This window comes from Nothobranchius furzeri, unplaced genomic scaffold (assembly GCF_043380555.1).
Source record: "Nothobranchius furzeri strain GRZ-AD unplaced genomic scaffold, NfurGRZ-RIMD1 Scf050, whole genome shotgun sequence".
NCBI classification, from domain to species: domain Eukaryota; kingdom Metazoa; phylum Chordata; class Actinopteri; order Cyprinodontiformes; family Nothobranchiidae; genus Nothobranchius; species Nothobranchius furzeri.
In genome coordinates, this window is record NW_027223067.1 from 122,541 (window position 1) to 132,540 (window position 10,000).

The following is a 10,000-nucleotide window of genomic DNA, read 5'->3' on the forward strand; positions in this document are numbered from 1 at the left end:
ATGGCGGGGTGCAGGAGCTGCAGCCAGCGTCCAGCAGCTGATGGTGGGGTGGAGGAGCTGCAGCCAGCCTCCAGCAGCCAGCCTCCAGCTAGTGATGGCGGGGTGGAGAAGCAGGCAGCCTCCGTCAGCTGATGGCGGGGTGGAGGAGCAGAAGCCAGCCTCCAGCAGCTGATGGCGGGGTGCAGGAGCTGCAGCCAGCGTCCAGCAGCTGATGGTGGGGTGGAGGAGCTGCAGCCAGCGTCCAGCAGCTGATGGTGGGGTGGAGGAGCTGCAGCCAGCCTCCAGCAGCCAGCCTCCAGCAGCTGATGGCGGGGTGCAGGAGCAGCAGCCAGCCTCCAGCAGCTGATGGCGGGGTGCAGGAGCAGCAGGCAGCCTCCAGCAGCTGATGGCGGGGTGGAGGAGCAGAAGCCAGCCTCCAGCAGCTGATGGCGGGGTGCAGGAGCTGCAGCCAGCGTCCAGCAGCTGATGGTGGGGTGGAGGAGCTGCAGCCAGCGTCCAGCAGCTGATGGTTGGGTGGAGGAGCAGCAGCCAGCCTCCAGCAGCCAGCCTCCAGCTAGTGATGGCGGGGTGGAGAAGCAGGCAGCCTCCATCAGCTGATGGCGGGGTGGAGGAGCAGAAGCCAGCCTCCAGCTGGTGATGGCGGGGTGCAGGAGCTGCAGGCAGCCTCCAGCAGCTGATGGCGGGGTGCAGGAGCTGCAGGCAGCCTCCAGCAGCTGATGGCGGGGTGGAGGAGCTGCAGCCAGCGTCCAGCAGCTGATGGTGGGGTGGAGGAGCTGCAGCCAGCGTCCAGCAGCTGATGGTTGGGTGGAGGAGCAGCAGCCAGCCTCCAGCAGCTGATGGCGGGGTGCAGGAGCAGCAGCCAGCCTCCAGCTGGTGATGGCGGGGTGCAGGAGCTGCAGGCAGCCTCCAGCAGCTGATGGCGGGGTGGAGGAGCTGCAGCCAGCCTCCAGCAGCCAGCCTCCAGCTAGTGATGGCGGGGTGGAGAAGCAGGCAGCCTCCATCAGCTGATGGCGGGGTGGAGGAGCAGAAGCCAGCCTCCAGCAGCTGATGGCGGGGTGCAGGAGGTGCAGGCAGCCTCCAGCAGCTGATGGCGGGGTGCAGGAGCAGCAGGCAGCCTCCAGCAGCTGATGGCGGGGTGCAGGAGCTGCAACCAGCCTCCAGCTGGTGATGGCGGGGTGGAGGAGCTGCAGCCAGCCTCCAGCAGCCAGCCCCCAGCAGCTGATGGCGGGGTGGAGGAGCAGAAGCCAGCCTCCAGCAGCTGATGGTGGGGTGCAGGAGCTGCAGCCAGCCTCCAGCAGCCAGCCTCCAGCTGGTGATGGCGGGGTGGAGGAGCAGCAGCAGACAGCCTCCAGCAGCCAGCCAGCCTCCAGGAGCTGATGGCGGTGTGTGGGAGCAGCAGCCAGCCTCCAGCGTTCAGCCAGCATCCATCAGCTGATGGCGGTGTGAAGGAGCTGCAGCCAGCCTCCAGCAGGTCATGGTGGGGTGGAGGAGCAGCAGCCAGCCTCCAGCAGCTGATGGCGGGTTGCAGGAGCTGCAGCCAGCCTCCAGCAAATGATGGCGGGGTGCAGGAGCTGCAGGCAGCCTCCAGCAGCTGATGGCGGGGTGCAGGAGCAGCAGGCAGCCTCCAGCTGCTGATGACGGGGTGCAGGAGCTGCAACCAGCCTCCAGCTGGTGATGGTGGGGTGGAGGAGCTGCAGCCAGCCTCGAACAGCTGATGGCAGGGTGCAGGAGCAGCAGCCAGCCTCCAGCAGCTGATGGCGGGGCGCAGGAGCTGCAGGCAGCCTCCAGCAGCTGATGGCGGGGTGCAGGAGCAGCAGCCAGCCTCCAGCTGGTGATGGCGGGGTGAAGGAGCTGCAGCCAGCCACCAGCAGCTGATGGCGGGGTGCAGGAGCTGCAGGCAGCCTCCAGCAGCTGATGGCGGGGTGCAGGAGCTGCAGGCAGCCTCCAGCAGCTGATGGCGGGGTGGAGGAGCTGCAGCCAGCGTCCAGCAGCTGATGGTGGGGTGGAGGAGCTGCAGCCAGCGTCCAGCAGCTGATGGTTGGGTGGAGGAGCAGCAGCCAGCCTCCAGCAGCTGATGGCGGGGTGCAGGAGCAGCAGCCAGCCTCCAGCAGCTGATGGCGGGGTGGAGGAGCTGCAGCCAGCCTCCAGCAGCCAGCCTCCAGCTAGTGATGGCGGGGTGGAGAAGCAGGCAGCCTCCATCAGCTGATGGCGGGGTGGAGGAGCAGAAGCCAGCCTCCAGCTGGTGATGGCGGGGTGCAGGAGCTGCAGGCAGCCTCCAGCAGCTGATGGCGGGGTGGAGGAGCTGCAGCCAGCCTCCAGCAGCCAGCCTCCAGCTAGTGATGGCGGGGTGGAGAAGCAGGCAGCCTCCATCAGCTGATGGCGGGGTGGAGGAGCAGAAGCCAGCCTCCAGCAGCTGATGGCGGGGTGCAGGAGGTGCAGGCAGCCTCCAGCAGCTGATGGCGGGGTGCAGGAGCAGCAGGCAGCCTCCAGCAGCTGATGGCGGGGTGCAGGAGCTGCAACCAGCCTCCAGCTGGTGATGGCGGGGTGGAGGAGCTGCAGCCAGCCTCCAGCAGCCAGCCCCCAGCAGCTGATGGCGGGGTGGAGGAGCAGAAGCCAGCCTCCAGCAGCTGATGGTGGGGTGCAGGAGCTGCAGCCAGCCTCCAGCAGCCAGCCTCCAGCTGGTGATGGCGGGGTGGAGGAGCAGCAGCAGACAGCCTCCAGCAGCCAGCCAGCCTCCAGGAGCTGATGGCGGTGTGTGGGAGCAGCAGCCAGCCTCCAGCGTTCAGCCAGCATCCATCAGCTGATGGCGGTGTGAAGGAGCTGCAGCCAGCCTCCAGCAGGTCATGGTGGGGTGGAGGAGCAGCAGCCAGCCTCCAGCAGCTGATGGCGGGTTGCAGGAGCTGCAGCCAGCCTCCAGCAAATGATGGCGGGGTGCAGGAGCTGCAGGCAGCCTCCAGCAGCTGATGGCGGGGTGCAGGAGCAGCAGGCAGCCTCCAGCTGCTGATGACGGGGTGCAGGAGCTGCAACCAGCCTCCAGCTGGTGATGGTGGGGTGGAGGAGCTGCAGCCAGCCTCGAACAGCTGATGGCAGGGTGCAGGAGCAGCAGCCAGCCTCCAGCAGCTGATGGCGGGGCGCAGGAGCTGCAGGCAGCCTCCAGCAGCTGATGGCGGGGTGCAGGAGCAGCAGCCAGCCTCCAGCTGGTGATGGCGGGGTGAAGGAGCTGCAGCCAGCCACCAGCAGCTGATGGCGGGGTGAAGGAGCTGCAGCCAGCCACCAGCAGCTGATGGCGGGGTGGAGGAGCTGCAGCCAGCGTCCAGCAGCTGATGGTTGGGTGGTGGAGGAGCAGCAGCCAGCCTCCAGCAGCTGATGGCGGGGTGCAGGAGCAGCAGCCAGCGTCCAGCAGCTGATGGTTGGGTGGAGGAGCAGCAGCCAGCCTCCAGCAGCTGCTGGCGGGGTGCAGGAGCAGCAGCCAGCCTCCAGCAGCTGATGGCGGGGTGCAGGAGCTGCAGGCAGCCTCCAGCAGCTGATGGCGGTGTGCAGGAGCTGCAGCCAGCCTCCAGCAGCTGATGGCGGGGTGCAGGGGCTGCAGGCAGCCTCCAGCAGCTGATGGCGGGGTGCAGGAGCTGCAACCAGCCTCCAGCTGGTGATGGCGGGGTGGAGGAGCAGCAGCCAGCCTCCAGCAGCCAGCCTCCAGCTGCTGATGGCGGGGTGGAGGAACAGAAGCCTCCAGCAGCTGATGGCAGGGTGCAGGAGCAGCAGCCAGCCTCCAGCTGGTGATGGCGGGGTGGAGGAGCTGAAACCTGGGTCGGACCTGGTCTGCAGCAGGGCCCATTACCACTCAGAAGCTGATGGCAGTGTGTGTTTAGGTCCCTGCGGGGTGGATGAGCTGAAACCTGGGTCAGACTTGGTGTGCAGCAGGGCTCAGCACCCTCCAGAAGCCGATGACAGTGTGTCTTTAACTCCCTGCCTGGTGGGAGAGCTGAAAGCTGGGTCGGACCTGGTCTTTAGCAGAGCTCAGCAGCCTCCAGAAGCTGATGGCAGTGTGTGTTTCATCCCCTGCGGGGTGGGAGAGCTGAAACGTGGGTCGGACCTGGTCTGCAGCAGGGCCCATCACCATCCAGAAGCTGACGGCGGTGTGTGTTTAAGTCCCTGCGGGGTGGGAGAGCCATAACCTGGGTCGGACCTGGTCTGCAGCAGAGCTCAGCAGCCTCCAGAACCTGATGGCAGTGTGTCTTTAATCCACTGCGGGGTGCAGGAGCTGAAACCTGGGTCGGACCTGGTCTGCAGCAGGGCTCAGCAGCCAGCAGAAGGTGACGGCAGTGTGTGTTTAGTTCCCTGCGGGGTGCAGGAGCTGAAACCTGGGTCGGACCTGGTCTGCAGCAGAGCTCAGCAGCCAGCAGAAGGTGATGGCAGTGTGTGTTTAAGTCCCTGCCTGGTGGGAGAGCTGAAACCTGGGTCGGACCTGGTCTATAGAAGAGCTCAGCAGCCTCCAGAAGCTGATGGCAGTGTGTGTGTTTTGGTCCCTGCGGGGTGCAGGAGCAGGAACCCGGGTCGGACCTGGTCTATAGCGGAGCTCAGCAGCCTCCAGCAGCTGATGGCAGTGTGTGTTTAATTCCCTGCCTGGTGGGAGAGCTGTAACCCGGGTCGGACTTGGTCTGCAGCAGGGCCCATCACCATCCAGAAGCTGATGGCAGTGTGTCTTTAATTCCCTGCGGGGTGGAGGAGCAGAAACCTGGGTCGGACCTGGTCTATAGCAGAGCTCAGCAGCCTCCAGAAGCTGATGGCAGTGTGTGTTCAAGTCCCTGCGGGGTGGGAGAGCTGAAACCTGGGTCGGACCTGGTCTATAGAAGAGCTCAGCAGCCTCCAGCAGCTGATGGCAGTGTGTGTTTAAGTCCCTGCGGGGTGGGAGAGCTATATCCCGGGTCGGACCTGGTCTATAGCAGAGCTCAGCAGCCTCCAGCAGCTGATGGCAGTGTGTGTTTAAGTCCCTGCGGGGTGGGAGAGCTGAAACCTCGGTCGGACCTGGTCTATGGCAGAGCTCAGCAGCCTCCAGAAGCTGATGGCAGCGTGCCTCTAAGTCCCTGCCTGGTGGGAGAGCTGAAACCTGGGTCGGACATGGTCTGCAGCAGGGCTCGGCAGCCTCCAGCAGCTGATGGCAGTGTGTCTTTAAGTCCCTGCCTGGTGGGAGAGCTGAAACCTGGGTCGGACCTGGTCTATAGCAGAGCTCAGCAGCCTCCAGCAGCTGATGGCAGTGTGTGTTTAAGTCCCTGCCTGGTGTGAGAGCTGAAACCTGGGTCGGACCTGGTCTATAGAAGAGCTCAGCAGCCTCCAGCAGCTGATGGCAGTGTGTCTTTAAGTCACTGCCTGGTGGGAGAGCTGAAACCTGGGTCGGACCTGGTCTATAGTAGAGCTCACCAGCCTCCAGCAGCTGATTGCAGTGTGTGTTTAAGTCCCTGCCTGGTGGGAGAGCTGATATCCGGGTCGGACCTGGTCCACAGCAGGGCCCATCACCCTCCAGAAGCTGGTGGCAGTGTGTGTTTAAGTCCCTGCGGGGTGCAGGAGCAGAAACCTGGGTGGGACCTGGTCTGCAGCAGAGCTCGGCAGCCTCCAGCAGCTGATGGCAGTGAGTGTTTAAGTCCCTGCGGGGTGGGAGAGCTATATCCCGGGTCAGACCTGGTCTAAAGCAGGGCCCATCACCCTCCAGAAGCTGGTGGCAGTGTGTGTTTAAGTCCCTGCGGGGTGGAGGAGCAGAAACCTGGGTCGGACCCGGTCTACAGCAGAGCTCAGCAGCCCCCAGAAGCTGATGGCAGTGTGTGTGTGTGTGTGTGTGTTTAAGTCTCTGCCTGGTTGGAGAGCCGATACCTGGGTCGGACCTGGTCTGCAGCAGGGCTCAGCAGCCTCCAGAAGCTGATGGCAGTGTGTCTTTCATTCCCTGCGGGGTGCAGGAGCAGAAACCTGGGTCGGACCTGGTCTATAGCGGAGCTCAGCAGCCTCCAGCAGCTGATGGCAGTGTGTGTGTTAAAGACCCTGCGGGGTGGGAGAGCTGAAACCTGGGTCGGACCTGGTCTGCAGCAGGGCTCAGCAGCCCCCAGAAGCTGATGGCTGTGTGTGTTTAAGTCCCTGCGGGGTGGGAGAGCTGAAACCTGGGTCGGACCTGGCCCGCAGCAGGGCCCATCACCCTCCAGAAGCTGATGGCGGTGTGGGTTTAAGTCCCTGCGGGGTTGAGGAGCTGAAACCTGGGTCGGACCTGGTCTGCAGCAGGGCCCATCACCATCCAGAAGCTGATGGCTGTGTGTGTTTAAGTCCCAGGGGGGTGGGAGAGCCATAACCTGGGTCGGACCTGGTCTGCAGCAGGGCTCAGCAGCCTCCAGTTGCAGATGGCAGTGTGTGTTTAGTTCCCTGCGGGGTGCAGGAGCTGAAACCTGGGTCGGACCTGGTCTATAGCAGAGCTCAGCAGCCTCCAGAAGCTGATGGCAGTGTGTCTTCAATTCCCTGCGGGGTGCAGGAGCTGATACCTGGGTCGGACCTGGTCTGCAGCAGGGCCCATCACCATCCAGACGCTGATGGCAGTGTGTGTTTAAGTCCTAGTGGGCTGCAGGAGCTGAAACCTGGGTCGGACCTGCTCTATAGTAGAGCTCAGCAGCCTCCAGAAGCTGATGGCAGTGTGTCTTTAAGTCCCTGCGGGGTGGGATAGCTGAAACCTGGGTCGGACCTGGTCTGCAGCAGGGCCCATCACCATCCAGACGCTGATGGCAGTGTGTGTTTAAGTCCTAGTGGGCTGCAGGAGCTGAAACCTGGGTCGGACCTGCTCTATAGTAGAGCTCAGCAGCCTCCAGAAGCTGATGGCAGTGTGTCTTTAAGTCCCTGCGGGGTGGGATAGCTGAAACCTGGGTCGGACCTGGTCTGCAGCAGGGCCCATCACCCTCCAGAAGCTGTTGGCAGTGTGTCTTCCATTCCTAGTGGGGCAGGGGAGCAAAGACCTGGGCAGAGGAGCGCCTGTCTGCATCCGATCCGGCCCCTCAGCAGCCCGCCGTGAGCCTTAGAGAACCCCCCCCCCCCCAGCGGGCTCCAGGAACCGGGCCCTGCGTCGGACCCAGCTCAGTAAGGCCCTCCCTCGGGCCCTGCAGCAGGTGGCCCCGTCTATGCAGTCGAAAACCCCGCGAAAATCGGTGTAGAAACGCCCGAGAGGCGTGGTGCGGTTCCCCCGGCCGGTACCGGGTCCGGACCGGTCCGGAAGTCCACCCAGAACACTGCCTGGGGCTTCTGGGCGGCTCCCCAGGCGCAGGCAGTCGAAAACCGCGTGAAAATCGGTTCAGAATTGACAAAACGGCGACCTCGTCGCTCCAAAAACTAAGTCCAAACTAAGCCTTTCGCTTATCGCTTAACGCTTAAGGCGGTCGGCCTTATGGCCAGTAAATGAAAAGTGCCTGCGCCCCTGGAGGTTTTGGAAGGTGCGAGCGATGACCATGCTCGGGTTAGTAGGTGAGGCCATCGGAAAACCAGCGTGAGTTGGCGGGTTTGGGTGGCAATCTATTCCAGGCAGAGTCGACTATCTCTGGGCATCAATTTTGGGATTTTTCCGGCTCTGGTTCTGGGAGAAACGCAGGGGCAAAGTGCACGAGCCGCGGCCGATTTTGGTGGCCTGTCCCTGGGCACAAAGTCTGAGGAGTGTGGGCCTGGTTCTCCGAAAAATACCAGTCTGCTGGAGCTCACTCCCATGGCTCCAGGGGGCACGGCACACCCCCCGGTAGCCGACCAAAGTGCTCTACTCGGGCCAGACTCGGACCCACGACCCGGGGTGAGAACCACAACTACTGGTCATCCTTTTGACCTCCAGGGGGCGCGGCAGAGCCTCCCCAGTCCGACGCAAGTGCCCCACTTGGGCCATACTCAGACCCACGGCCCGGGGCGAGAACCACAACTACTGGTCATCCTTTAGACCTCCAGGGGGCCCGGCACAGCCTCCCTAGACCGACACAAGTGCTCCACTTGGGCTGTACTCTGACCCAAGTCCCGGTGCGAGAACCACAACTACTGGTCATCCTTTAGACCTCCAGGGGGCCCGGCACAGCCTCCCTAGGCCGACACAAGTGCTCCACTTGGGCTATACTCTGACCCAAGTCCCGGGGCGAGAACCACAACTACTGGTCATCCTTTTGACCTCATGGTCATCCTTTAGATCTCCAGGGGGCCCGGCACAGCCTCCCTAGGCCGACACAAGTGCTCCACTTGGGCTATACTCTGACCCAAGTCCCGGGGCGAGAACCACAACTACTGGTCATCCTTTAGACCTCCAGGGGGCACGGCACACCCCCCGGTAGCCGACCAAAGTGCTCTACTCGGGCCAGACTCGGACCCACGACCCGGGGTGAGAACCACAACTACTGGTCATCCTTTAGACCTCCAGGGGGCCCGGCACAGCCTCCCTAGTCCGACACAAGTGCTCCACTTGGGCTATACTCTGACCCAAGTCCCGGGGCGAGAACCACAACTACTGGTCATCCTTTAGACCTCCAGGGGGACCGGCACAGCCTCCCTAGACCGACACAAGTGCACCACTTGGGCCATACTCTGACCCAAGTCCCGGGGCGAGAACCACAACTACTGGTCATCCTTTTGACCTCATGGTCATCCTTTAGACCTCAAGGGGGCACGGCAGAGCCTCCCTAGTCCGACACAAGTGTCCCACTTGGGCTATACTATGACCCAAGTCCCGGGGCGAGAACCACAACTACTGGTCATCCTTTAGACCTCAAGGGGGCACGGCAGAGCCTCCCTAGTCCGACACAAGTGTCCCACTTGGGCCATACTCAGACCCACGGCCCGGGGCGAGAACCACAACTACTGGTCATCCTTTAGACCTCCAGGGGGCCCGGCACAGCCTCCCTAGTCCGACGCAAGTGCTCCACTTGGGCTGTACTCTGACCCAAGTCCCGGGGCGAGAACCACAACTAATGGTCATCCTTTAGACCTCCAGGGGGCACGGCACAGCCTCCCTAGTCCGACACAAGTGCTCCACTTGGGCTATACTCTGACCCAAGTCCCGGGGCGAGAACCACAACTACTGGTCATCCTTTAGACCTCCAGGGGGCACGGCAGAGCCTCCCTAGTCCGACACAAGTGTCCCACTTGGGCTATTCTCTGACCCAAGTCCCGGGGCGAGAACCACAACTACTGGTCATCCTTTAGACCTCCAGGGGGCACGACACAGCCTCCCTAGTCCGACCCAAGTGCTCCACTTGGGCTATACTATGACCCAAGTCCCGGGGCGAGAACCACAACTACTGGTCATCCTTTAGACCTCCAGGGGGCACGGCACAGCCTCCCTAGTCCGACACAAGTGCTCCACTTGGGCTATACTCTGACCCAAGTCCCGGGGCGAGAACCACAACTACTGGTCATCCTTTAGACCTCCAGGGGGCACGGCACAGCCTCCCTAGTCCGACACAAGTGCTCCACTTGGGCTATACTCTGACCCAAGTCCCGGGGCGAGAACCACAACTACTGGTCATCCTTTTGACCTCATGGTCATCCTTTAGACCTCCAGGGGGCCCGGCACAGCCTCCCTAGGCCGACACAAGTGCTCCACTTGGGCTATACTCTGACCCAAGTCCCGGGGCGAGAACCACAACTACTGGTCATCCTTTAGACCTCCAGGGGGCACGGCACAGCCTCCCTAGTCCGACACAAGTGCTCCACTTGGGCTATACTCTGACCCAAGTCCCGGGGCGAGAACCACAACTACTGGTCATCCTTTTGACCTCATGGTCATCCTTTAGACCTCCAGGGGGCCCGGCACAGCCTCCCTAGACCGACACAAGTGCTCCACTTGGGCTGTACTCTGACCCAAGTCCCGGTGCGAGAACCACAACTACTGGTCATCCTTTAGACCTCCAGGGGGCCCGGCACAGCCTCCCTAGGCCGACACAAGTGCTCCACTTGGGCTATACTCTGACCCAAGTCCCGGGGCGAGAACCACAACTACTGGTCATCCTTTTGA